Source organism: Loxodonta africana, chromosome 7 (assembly GCF_030014295.1).
Source record: "Loxodonta africana isolate mLoxAfr1 chromosome 7, mLoxAfr1.hap2, whole genome shotgun sequence".
Taxonomy (NCBI): Eukaryota; Metazoa; Chordata; class Mammalia; order Proboscidea; family Elephantidae; genus Loxodonta; species Loxodonta africana.
Genome location: NC_087348.1, coordinates 76827566 through 76840546, shown reverse-complemented (window position 1 = coordinate 76840546; position 12981 = coordinate 76827566). Strand labels below are relative to the sequence as shown.

The 12981-nt window shown below is 37.5% G+C and overlaps 1 pseudogene; it reads right to left on the bottom strand.

Moving 5' to 3' along the window:
• Nucleotides 1-210: 210 nt before the first annotated feature.
• Nucleotides 211-12981, bottom strand: LOC100677363 (olfactory receptor 5P76-like; annotated as a pseudogene).

Below are 12981 nucleotides of genomic sequence, written 5' to 3'. Positions count from 1 at the left end.
TGTTACTTAATTATAAATTAAATTTAATATCATTAAAGGTAACTCACTGTTGTCTCTGATTTACTATTTGATTCCTGAAAATTCTCTCCCACATTTACTACAAAGCCCCACACTGGCTAATGATATACAGATGTATTTTCAACACAGAAACTGAATTTCTTTTAGTTTTGATGTATTATTACATCAAACACTAGAAAATAAAAGACTTTATTAACAAGATATTTTTCTACTAAGCTCTCTCTTGAGAGCACCCTTAATCTCATTATTCCTGAGACTGTAGCTCAGGGGGTTCAGCATGGGGATCACCACCACATAAAACACAGACACCACCTTGTTCTGGTCAGTAGAGTAGCTGGATGGGGCATCACATAAATGAATGTAGTGGTCCCATAGTACAGAGTGACTGCAGTGAGGTGGGAGGTGCAGGTGGAGAAGGCCTTGTGGCGGCCCTCAGTGGAGTGCATCTTCAGGATGGTGATGAGGATGTAGATGTAGGAGATGGCTATGACAAACACTGTGACCACAATGATGGAGCCAGCAGAAAATGAGGGGACCACTGCAGGGATACTGACATCAGAACAGGAAAGTTCAACTAAGGGAGCAAAATCACAGAAAAAATGATTGACTTGATTTGGTCCACAAAAGAATAAAGAAAAGAAGGAAATCGTAAAGGAGGAAGTACTGAGAAAACCAGCTTCATAAGCCACAGAGAATAACTGCTTATGGACTTGTGTGGACATTTGAGTTGAATAATGCAGGAGGTTGCAGATTGCTAAAAAGTGATCATAGGCCATGGCAGCCGAAAGAAAACACTCAGCTGTTCTGAAGAAAATGGCTGAGCCAAGTTGTACCCAAGACAGGAGATTGTCATTTCTCTCCACCAGAAAGTTTACAAGCATATTGGTTGTGTCAGAAGATGAATAGCCTGTGTCAGCCAAAGCCAGGTGGCTCAGGAAAACTACATAGGATGATGGAGCAGAGAAGAGATTCTGATAAGAATGATTGTGCTGAGATTGCCAGATATGGTCACCAAATAGATGCATAGGATGACTTTTAAGAAGATGACCCGAAGGGTAGCATCTTCTGTTAAGCCCAGTAAAATGAACCCTGCCACTGCAATGTGGTTCCCATCTACCAGGGAATCCACGAGACAATGTAGCCGATGTCAAAAAGATCTGTGATGAAAAAATTGCACTGAAGAAGTTCTGAATTTCCTGGCTTCATTTTCAGTAATGCACATATGGAAAGTCATTACAAATTAAGATATCATTCAAGTGTCATTGCATATTAACATGTAATGAGAAATATATATTTGTCATTACATGTTAATATACAGTGCATACATATATACGTGTATAGATTATTGGCAAAAACACCAGGAAATTTAATGTATGCTGATTTTCATTTTTATATTTTTCCAAAAATGCATTTAAAGTGGTTTTAAAGCTAAATAAAAATTAGGAAACAATGAGAATAACAAAAAGGAATGGTGAGTATAATACCAAGAAAAATACAGGTTTTGTAATGAAAACTTAAGAAAAAGCTATTATTTATTACCAGCTTAGTAAATGATAAGAATAGGGCTAAGAACTATATATATATATATATACATATATATGTACATGTATATATATATATATATACACACACACACACCCCAAACCAAAATAAACCTATTGTTGTCGAGTCAATTCTGACTCAATAGTGACCTTGTAGGACAATATAGAACTGCCCCATGGGGTTTCCAAGGAGCAGCTAGTGGATTTGAATTGCCAGTGTTTTGGTTAGCAGCTGTAGTTCTTAACCACTGCACCACCATACGTAATTCCATTTTATTTTCTATAAAACAATAATAAGTGCTTTCATTATTACTTTGTAGATGAGGAAACTGAGTGAAAGAGATTATGTAACTTGCACAAGGTTACATAGCAAATGTGGAGTAAAATACGAATCCCAGGAATTCTGACATTTCTTTTTTTATTTATTTTGAAAACTTGGTTTTATTCAGCAAATAATGTGTTTGTAACAATATTTTCTAAAAGGATTCACCAAATTTCTTTCACTATTTTTTGATGATTTTGAAATTATTCTACGTATAAATTTCTCTCTATATACACACAATTTACATAGAACTTTCCAAGACAATCTACTATGCTATACCTATAGAATATATTTACAGTATACCTATAGACACCCCCATGTGTCTGTCAGTTTGTCATACTGTGGGGTCTTGTGTGTTGCAGTGATGCTGGAAGCTATGCCACCAGTATACCAGCAGGGTCACTCCTAGAGGACAGGTCTCAGCTGAACTTCCAGACTAAGACAGACTAGGAAGAAGGACCCAGCAGTCTACTTCTGCAAAGAATTAGCCAGTGAAACCTTATGAATAGTAGCAGAACGTTGTCTGGTATAGTGCCAGGAGATGAGCCCTCCAGGTTGGAAGGCACTCAAAAGACAAGTGGGGAAGCACTGCCTCTGCAAAGTAGAGTTGACCTTAATGACATGGATGGAGTAAAGGTTTTGGGACCTTCATTTGCTGATGTGGGATGACTCAAAATGAGAAGAAACAGCTGCAAACATCCATTAATAATCAGAACCTGGAAAGTACAGAGTATGAATCTAGGAAAATTGGAAATCATCAAAAATGGAAAGAAACACATGAACTTCAATATCCTAGGCACTAGTGAGCTGAAATGGACTGGTATTGACTATTTTGAATTGGACAATCACATAATCTACTATGCCAGGGATAACAACGTGAATGGCCTTCCATTCATTGTCAAAAAGAACATTTCAAGATGTATCCTGAAGAACAACACTTGTCAGTGATAGGATAATATCCATATGCCTACAAAGAAAACCAGTTAATATGACTATTATTCAAATTTAGGCACCAACCACTAAGGCTAAAGATGAGGATATTGAAGATTTTTATCAGCTTCTGCAGTCTGAAATTGATTGAACATACAATCAGGTTGCATTGATAATTACTGGTGGTTGGAATGCAGAAGTTGGAAGCAAAGAAGAAGGATCAGTAGTTGGAAAATATGACTTTGGTGATAGAAACAATGCTGGAGATTGAATGATAAAATTTTGCAAGACCAACAGCTTCTTCATTGCAAATACCTTCTTTCACCAACTTAAATGGTGACTATACACATTGATCTCACCAGATGGAATACACAGGAAGGAAATAGACTACATCTGTGGAAAGATGACCATGGAAAAGCTCAATATCATCAGTCAGAACAGGGCCAGGGGCCAACTATGGAACAGACCATCAGTTGCTCATATGCAAGTTCAAGTTGAAACTGAAGAAAATCAAAGTCCACGAGAGCCAAAATACAAACTTGAGTATGTCTCACCTGAATTTGGAGACTATCTCAAGAACAGATTTGATGTGTTGAACACTAATGATCAAAGAATAGACGAGTTGTGGAATGACATCAAGGACATCATATGTGAAGAGAGCAAGAGGTCATTGAAAAGACAGGAAAGAAAGAAAAGACCAAGATGGATGTCAGAGGAGACTCTGAAACTTGCTCTCAAACATCGAGCAGCTAAAGCAAAAGGAAGAAATGATGAAGTAAAAGAACTGAACAGAAGATTTCAAAGGGTGGCTTGAGAAGACAAAGTATTTTAATGACATGTGCAAGGAGCTGGAGATAGGAAACCAAAAGGGAAGAACACACCTGGTGTTTCTCAAGCTGAAAGAACTGAAGAAAAATTTCAAGTCTTGAGTTGCAATAGTGAGGGGTTCTATGGAGAAAATACTAAACCATGCAGGAAGCATCAAAAGATGGTGCAAGGAATACACAGAGTCATTATACCATAAAGAATTAGTCGACATTCACCCATTTCAAGAGGTAGCATATGATCAGGAACCAATTGTACTGAAGGAAGAAACCCAAGCTGCGCTGAAGGCATTGTCGAAAAACAAGGCTCCAGAATTTGACGAAATATCAATGGAGATATTTCAACAAATGGGTGCAGCACTGGAAGTGCTCACCCATCTATGCCAAGAAATTTGGAAGACAGTTACCCAGCCAACCAACTGGAAAAGATCCATATTTATGCCTAATTCCCAAGAACAGTGATCCAACTGAATGTGGAAATTATCAAACAATATCATTAATATCACATGAAAGCAAAATTTTGCTGAAGATCATTCAAAAGCAGCTGCAGCAGTATATCGACAGGGAACTGCCAGAAATTCAGGCCAAATTCAGAGGAGGATGTGGAACTGGGGATATGATTGTTGATGTCAGATGGATCTTGGCTGAAAGCAGAGAATACCAGAAGAACGTTTACCTGTGTTTTATTGACTACGCAAAGCATTCGACTGTGTGGATCGTAACAAATTATGAATAACATTGTGAAGAATGGGAATTCCAGAGCACTTAATTGTTCTCATGAGCAACCTGTACATAGAACAAGAGGCAGTTGTTCAGACAGAACAAGGGGATACTGAGTGGTTTAAAGTCAGGAAAGGTGTGCGTCACAGTTATATCCTTTCACCACACTTATACGATATGTATGCTGAGCAAATATCTGAGAAGCTGTACTATATGAAGAAAAATGGGGCATCAGGATTGGAGGAAGACTCATTAACAATCTGTGTTATGCAGATGACACAACCTTGAATGTTTGAAGTGAAGTGAACTTGAAGCATTTACTGATGAAGATCAAAGACCACAGCCTTCAGTACGGATTGAACCTCAACATAAAGAAAGCAGAAATCCTCACAACTGGACCAATAAGCCGTATCACGATAAACGGAGAAAAGACTGAAGTCATCAAGGATTTCGTTTTAGTTGGATCCACAATCAACAGCCATGGAAGCAGCAGTCAAGAAACCAAAAGACGCATTACATCAGGCAAATCTGCTGCAAAGGACCTCTTTAAAGTGTTGAAAAGCAAAGATGTCATCTTGAGGACTAAGGTGCGCCTGATCCAAGCCATGGTATTTTCAGTCACATCATATGCGTGTGAAATCCAGACAATAAATAAGGAAGACCAAAGAAGAATTGATGCCTTTGAATCGTGGTCTTAAGGAAGAATATTGAATATACCATGGACTGCCAAAAGAATGAACGAATCTGTCTTGGAAGAAGTATGACCAAAATGATCTTAGAAGGAAGGGTAGTGAGACTATGTCTCACATACTTTGGACATGTTATCAGGAGGGATCAGTCCCTTGAGAAGGACATCATGATTGGGAAAGTAGAGAGTCAATGAAAAAAAGGAAGGCCCTCAATGAGATGGATTGACACAATGGCTATAACAATGGGGTCAAGCATAACAATAATGGTAATTATGGAGCAAGACCAGGCAATGTTTTGTTCTGTTGTACATAGGGTCGCTATGAGTTGGAACAGACTCGACGGCACTTAACAACAACAACAACAAACAACCTATAGACAGCTTTATAAAAATGTGATAGCCATCTCATGATGTCACTGAATTTATCATGGGAAAGTTGGGTCACTAAATTGCCAAGCATCACATGGCTTTTTTTAAATAAAGAAATGAAGACCCATGCAAACGTTATCACATCAGTGATTACAGTTAATGTGTCTAGAAAAATGACTAAACCTCTTTCCTAAAGTGGCTATGTATTTCGTTGAGTCATATAGTCATTAGCCAGAGTTAACTTTGAACAGATAGGTGGAACAGATAGATATTTAGGCCTGCACAATTTGGAGTCTCTTCCATTATCTGCTTATTTCACTAAAGCAACCCAAAGTCTGAAGAGTTGCTTAATATTAGCAAGACTTCCTAATAACATACCTGAAATAAGATTGTACTAAGATAACATGTAAGGATTGCATAAAAAGCAGTCTTGTTTGGAGAGTGGTAATTTTAAGATGTTAAAACATACCTCATGGAGAAAAGCATATGTCTGCCTGAGTTCACATTGAGAGTATTCTAACATTTCTTACTGGTTCATACTTCTTAGCTCTAAATCCTATTTTTTTTCTTTCTTTTTTTTTTTTTTATTGTGCTTCATGTAAAAGTTTACAGTTCAAGTTAGCTTCTCATAGAAAAATGTATACACACATCGTTGTGGAACCATAGTTACTCTCCCTATACTGTGACAGCACGCTTCTCCTTTCCACCCCAGATTCCCTGTGTCCATTCAACCAGCTCCTATCCCTTTTTGCCTTCTCATCTTGCCTCCAGACAGGAGCTGCCCATTTAATTTCATGTTTCTACTTGAGCTAAGAAGCACTCTCCTCACGAGTATCATTTTATGTCTTATAATCCGGTCTAATCTTTGTCTAAAGAATTGGCTTTGGGAATGGTTTCAGTTCTGGGCTAACAGAGAGTCTGGGGGCCAGTCTTCCAGGGTCCCTCCAGTCTCAGTCAGGCCATTAGGTGTGGCCTTTTTACTAGAATTTGAGTTCTGCACCCTACTTTTCTCCACTCCATCAGGGACTCTCTTGTGTTTCCTGTCAGGGCAGTCATTGATGGTAGCCGGGCACCATCTAGTTCTTCTGGTCTCAGGGTGATGGAGTCTCTGGTTTATGTGACCCTTTCTGTCTCTTGTGCTAACATTAATATTTTCCTTGTGTCTTTGGTGTTCTTCATTCTCCTTTGCTCGACGTGGATAGGGACCAATTTATGTATCTTAGATGGCTGCTTACTAGCTTTTAAGACCCCAGATGCCACTCTCCAAAGTGGGATGCAGAACATTTTCTTAATAAATTTTGTTATGCCAGTTGACCTAGATGTCCCTGAAACCATGGTCCCCAGACCCCTGCCCCTGCTACTCTGTCCCTCAGAGTGTTTGATTGTATTCAGGAAACTTCCTAGCTTTTGGTTTAGTCCAGTTGTTCTGACCTCCCCTGTACTGTGTGTTGTCCTTCCCTTCACCTAAGATAATTCTTATCTACTATCCAGTTAGTGAATTCTCCTCTCCCTCCCTCCACACCTTTATAACCATCCAAGAGTTTTTTCTTCTGTGTTTAAACCATTTCTTGTGTGCTTATAATAGTGGTCTCATACAATATTTGTCCTTTTTGCACTGAGTAATGTCACTCAGCATAATGCCTTCCAGATTCATCCATGTTACGAGATGTTTCACAGATTCATCATTGTTCTTTATCGTTGTGTGGTATTCCATTGTGTGTATGTACCGTAATTTGTTTATCCATTCGTCCGTTGATGGGCACTTCTGTTGTTTCCATCTTTTTGCTATTGTGAACACTGTTACAATGAACATGGGTGTGTATATATCTATTCGTGTGAGGGCTCTGATTTCTCTAGAATATATTCTAAGGAGTGGGAATCCTGGATCATATGGTGCTTCTATTTCTAGCTTTTTAAGGAAGTATCCAATCAATTTTAAAAATGGTTGTACCATTTTACATTCTCCCCAGCAGTGTATAAGTGTTACAATCTCTACAACCTCTCCAACATTTATTATTTTGTGTTTTTTGGATTAATGTTATCCCTTGTTGGGGTGAAATGGTATCTCATTGTAGTTTTGATTTGTATTTCTCTAATGGCTGATGGTCATGAGCATTTCCTCATGTATCTGTTAGCCACCTGAATGTCTTCTTTGGTGAAGTGCATGTTGATATCCTTTGCCCATTTTTTAATTGGGTTATTCGTCTTTTTATTGTTGAGGTTTTGAGGTATCTTGTAGATTTTAGAGATTAGACACTGATTGGATTTGTCGTAGCCAGAAATTTTTCCCAGCCTGTAGGTTGTGTTTTTACTCTTTTGATGAAGTCTTTTGATGAGTACAGGTGTTTGATTTGTAGGAGCTTCCAGTTGTCTAGTTTCTCTTCTGGTGTTTGTGCATTGTTAGTAATGTTTTGTATTCTGTTTATGCCACATATTGGGGCTCCTAGCGTTGTTGCTATGTTTTCTTCCATGATCTTTCTAGTTTTAGATTTTATATTTAGGTCTTTGATCCATTTTGAGTTCGTTTCTGTGTATGGTGTGAGGTATGGGCCTCGTTTCTTTTTTTTTGCAGAGGGATATCCAGTTATGCTAGGAACATTTGTTTAAGAGACTGTCTATTCCACAGTTAATGGACTTTTTGGGCCTTTGTCAAATATCAGCTGCTCAAATGTGGATGGATTTGTGTCTGGATTCTCAATTCTGCTCCACTGGTCTATGTATTTGTGGTTTTACCAGTACCAGGCTGTTCTGAATTACCATGGCAATGTAATAGGTTCTAAATTCAGGTGCTGTGAGGCTTCCCACTTTGTTCTTCCTCTTCAGTAATGCTTTACTTATCCGGAGCCTCTTTCCTTTCCATATGAAGTTGGTGATTTGTTTCTCCAGCTCAGTTAAAAAGTGACATTGGAATTTGGATCGAGATTGCATTGTATCTGTAGATCGCTTTGGGTAGAATAGACATTTTCACAGTGTTGAGTCTTCCTATCCTGAGCAAGGTGTATTCTTCCACTTATGCAGGCCTCTTTTGGTTTCTCGCAGTAGTGTCTCGTATTTTTCTGTGTACAGGTCTTTTACATCTCAGGTTAGATTTATTCCTAAGTATTTTATCTTCTTGGGGGCTATTTTAAATGGTGTTGATTTGGTGATTTCCTCTTTGAAGTTCTCTTTGTTGGTGTATAAGAATCCAACTGATTTTTGTATGTTTATCTTGTATTCTGATTCAGTAGTTTTCTAGTGGATTCTTTAGGGTTTTCTGTGTATAAGATCATCATTATCATTTGCAAATAGAGATACTTTTACTTCTTTCTTACCATCTGAATGCCCTTATTTCTTTTTCTAGCTTAATTGCTCTGGCTAGGACCTCCAGCACAATGTTGAATAAGAGTGGTGATAAAGGGCATCCTTGTCTGCTTCCTGTTCTCAGGGAGAATGCTTTCAGACTCCATTTAGGATGGTGTTGGCTGTTGGGTTTGTATAAATGCCTTTTATTATGTTGAGGAATTTTCCCTCTATTCCATTTCCCTGAGAGTTTTTATCATGAATGCGTGTTGAACTTCGTCAAATGATTTTCTGTGTCAATTGGTAAGATCATGTGGTTCTTGTCTTTTATTTATGGGAGGGGTTACATTAATTCTTTTTCTAATGTTGAACCATTCCTGCACACCTGGTATGAATCCCACTTGGTCATGGTGAATTATTTTTTGATATGTTGTTGAATTCCATTGGCCAGAATTTTGTTGAGGATTTTGTGTCTATGTTCATGAGGGATATTGGCCTGTAGTTTTCTTTTTTGGTGATGTCTTTGCCTGGTTTTGGCATTAGAGTTATGCTGGCTTCATAGAATGAGATTGGGAGTATTCCATTCTTTTTTATGCTCTGAAATATCTTTAGTAGTAGTGGTGTTAACTCTTCTCTGAAAGTTTGGTAGAATTCTCCAGTGAAACCATCAGGGCCAGGGCTTTTTTTTTCATTGGGAGTTTTTTAATTACCTTTTCAATCTCTTCTTTTGTTATAGGTTTACTTAGTTGTTCTACCTCTGTTTGTGTTAGTTTAGGTAGGTAGTGTGTTTCTAGAAATTTGTTCATTTCCTCTAGGTTTTCAAATTTGTTAGAGTACAATATTTCATAGTATTCCATTGTGATTCTTTTAATTTCAGTTGGGTCTGTTGTGATATCACCCATCTCAGTTCTTATTCGGGTTATTTGCTTCCTTTCCTGTTTTTCTTTTGTCAGTTTGGCCAATGGTTTATCAATTTTGTCAACCTTTTCAAAGAAGGAGCTTTTGGTCTTGTTAACTCGTCAATTGTTTCTCTATTTCATTTAACTCTGCGCTAATTTTTACTATTTTATTTTTTCCTGGTGCCTGAGAGCTTCTTTTCTGCTCTTTTTCTATTTGTTCAAATTGTAGGGTTAATGTTTTCATCTTGGCCCTTTTTCTTTTTGGATGTTTGCATTTATTGCTATAAATTGACCTCTGAACACTCCTTTTGCTGTGTCCCAAAGGTTCTGGTAGAATGTGTTTTCATTCTCATTTGATTCTGTGAATTTCTTTATTCTGTCCTAAATTTCTTCTGTAACCCAGTAGTTTTTGAACAAGGTGTTGTTCAGCTTCTATGTGTTTGATTTTTTTTCCTTGCTTTTTCTGTTATTGATTTCTACTTTTACGGCCTATGGTCAGAATAGATGCTTTGTAATATTTTGATGCTTTGGATTCTGTTGGAAACCCTGGTGGCACAGTGGTTAAGTGCTACGGCTGCTAACCAAGAGGTCAGCAGTTCGAATCTACCAGGTGCTCCTTGGAAACTCTATCGGGCAGTTCTACTCTGTCCTATAGGGTTGCTATGAGTCACAATCAACTTGACGGCAGTGGGTTTTTTTTAGTGGGTTTGGATTCTGCTAATGCTTGCTTTATTGACTAACGTGGTCTACTCTGGAGAATGTTCCATGTGCACAAGAAAAGAATGTATACTTGGCTGCTGTTGGGTAGAATGTTGTGTATATGTCTGTGAAATCAAATTGGTTAATTGTGGCATCTAGACCTTCTGTGTCTTCATTGAGCTCCTTTCTTGATGGTCTTTTCTTCACTGAAAGTGGTGTGTTGAATTCTCCTGCTGTTATTGTGGAGCTGCCTATTTTGCTTTTCAGTGCTGTTAGGGTTTGTTTTATGTATCTTGAAGCCCTGTCATTGGGTGCATAAATATTTAATATGGTAATATCCTCCTGGTATAACCCACTGCCATCGAGTCTCCTGGTATATTGCCCCTTTAATCATTATATACTTTCCTTTCATATCCTTTGTGGTGGATTTAACTTTAAAGTCTGTTCTGTCAGAAATTAGTATTGCCACTCCTAGTGTTTTTTGATTGTTGTTTGCTTGATGTATTTTTTCCATCCTTTGAGTTTTAGTTTGTTTGTGTCTTTCAGTTTAAGGTGTGTCTCTTGTAGACAACATAGAGATGGACAATGTTTTTTTAATCCATTCTGCAACTCTCTCTTTATTGGTGCATTTAGACCATTTACATTGTGTAATTATGGATAGGTATGAGTTTAGTGCTGTCATTTTGATGTCTTTTTTTATGTGTGTTGTTGACATTTTCTTTTTTCCACTTAATTTTTTGTGCTGAGTAGTTTTTCATTGTAAATTGTAATTTCCTCTTTGTCATTGTTGTTGATTTTATTTTTGCTGAGTCTTTATTTATTTATCGATGTGTAGGATTGTTAATCTCTTTTGTGGTTACCTTATTATTTACCCCTATTTTTCTAAGCTTAAGTGAAAATTTTATCTTTTTAAATAATCTTATCTTCCTCTCCATATGAAAGATCTATGACTACATTTTTTAGTCCCTCTTTATTGATTTAATGTTGTCACCTTTTACATAATGACTTCTCTGTTTCCCTCTTTTGAACATTTTTTAATCTTGATTTATTTCTGTGATTTTTCTCTCTGAGTTGATATCTGGTTTCACTGTCCTGTGTTCTAGTCTTGGGTTGTTATCTTATGTTACTGGTTTTCTAATCAGAAGACTCCCTTTAGTATTTTTTATAGTTTTTGGTTTGTTTTTTATGAATTCCCTTAACTTCCTTTTATCTGGAAATGTCCTATTTTCACCTTCATATTTTAGAAATGGTTTTGCTGGATACATGCCTCTTGGCTGGCAATTTTTTTTTTTTTCCTTCAAGGCATTATGTATGTCATCCCATTGCCTTCTTGCCTGCATGGTTTCTGCTGAGTAGTCCGAGCTTAGACTTACTGACTCTCCTTTGTAGGTGACTTTTCGTTTATCATGAGCTGCTCTTAAAATTCTTTATCTTTGGTTTTGGCAAGTGTGATTATAATATGTCTTGGTGACTTTCTTTTGGGATCTACCTTTTGTGGAGCTCAGTGAGCATCTTGGATAGATATCTTCTTGTCTTTTATATCAGGTAAGTTTTCTGCCAACAAATCTTCAGCAATTCTCTGTATTTTCTCTTCTCCCTCCTTGTTCTGGTATTCCAATCAATTGTAGGTTATTTCTCTTGATAGAGTTCCTCATGATTCTTAGGGTTTCTTCATTTTTTAAAATTCTTTTATCTTTTTTTTTTTTTTTTAATATATTGGTGCCAAGTGTTTTATTTTCAATCTCACTGATTCTGACTTCCATTTCTTCAGTTTGGCTCCTCTGACTTTTTTTTTTTTTTTAATTAATTTTTATTAAGCTTCAAGTGAACATTTACCATTCCAATCAGTCTGTCACATGTAGGTTTACATACATCTTACTCCCTTCTCCCACTTGCTCTCCCCCTATTGAGTCAGCCCTTTCTACTCTGACTTTTGATTGAGTTGTCTAATTCCAAAATTTTATTCTTAAACTTCTGAATTCCTGATTGCTTTCTCTCTATGGATTCTTGCACCTTATTAAAATTTTCATTGTGCTCTTGAATAACCTTCTTAATTTCCTTGACTGCTTTACCTTTGTGTTCCTTGGCTTGTTATGCATTTTGCCTGATTTCCTTCCTGATCTCTTGAAGAGTTCTGTATGTTAATCTTTTGTATTCTACCTCTGGTAATTCCAGGAATACCTTTCATCCAGAAGATTCCTTTATTCTTTTTTGGGGAGCTTGTTGAGGTGATCATGGTCTGCGTCTTTATGTGATTTGATATTGACTGTTGTCTCTGAGCCATCTACAATTATTGTATTGACTTATTTTGTGTTTGCTTACTGTGTCCTAGCTCCTTGCTTTTTTTTTTTTTTAATATATATACCCATATAGGCTGCTTGAGTGAGCAAGCTTGATTATTAACCTTTGAAGCTCTAATGTCCTGTCACCACGTGGCTAGAGCTGTTACCAGGTGTATGAGCCTAGGGTGTCCATTCACTTTTCTTGTATGGATTCAGCTTAGGTGTCCAGGTAGTTGGTCACCAAGTGTGTGGTGCAGGCTCTCACCTATGGTCTTAGAGGAGCAGTGGTGATTGGTATATGCACGAGTTTCTGGTTGCAAAAGTGGGTCACACTCTGAGCAAGGCAGGGAGCTGACAACTGTCCTCTGAATGTCTGTGGGGAAGGCATGTCCCTGTTCTCTAGAGTGCAT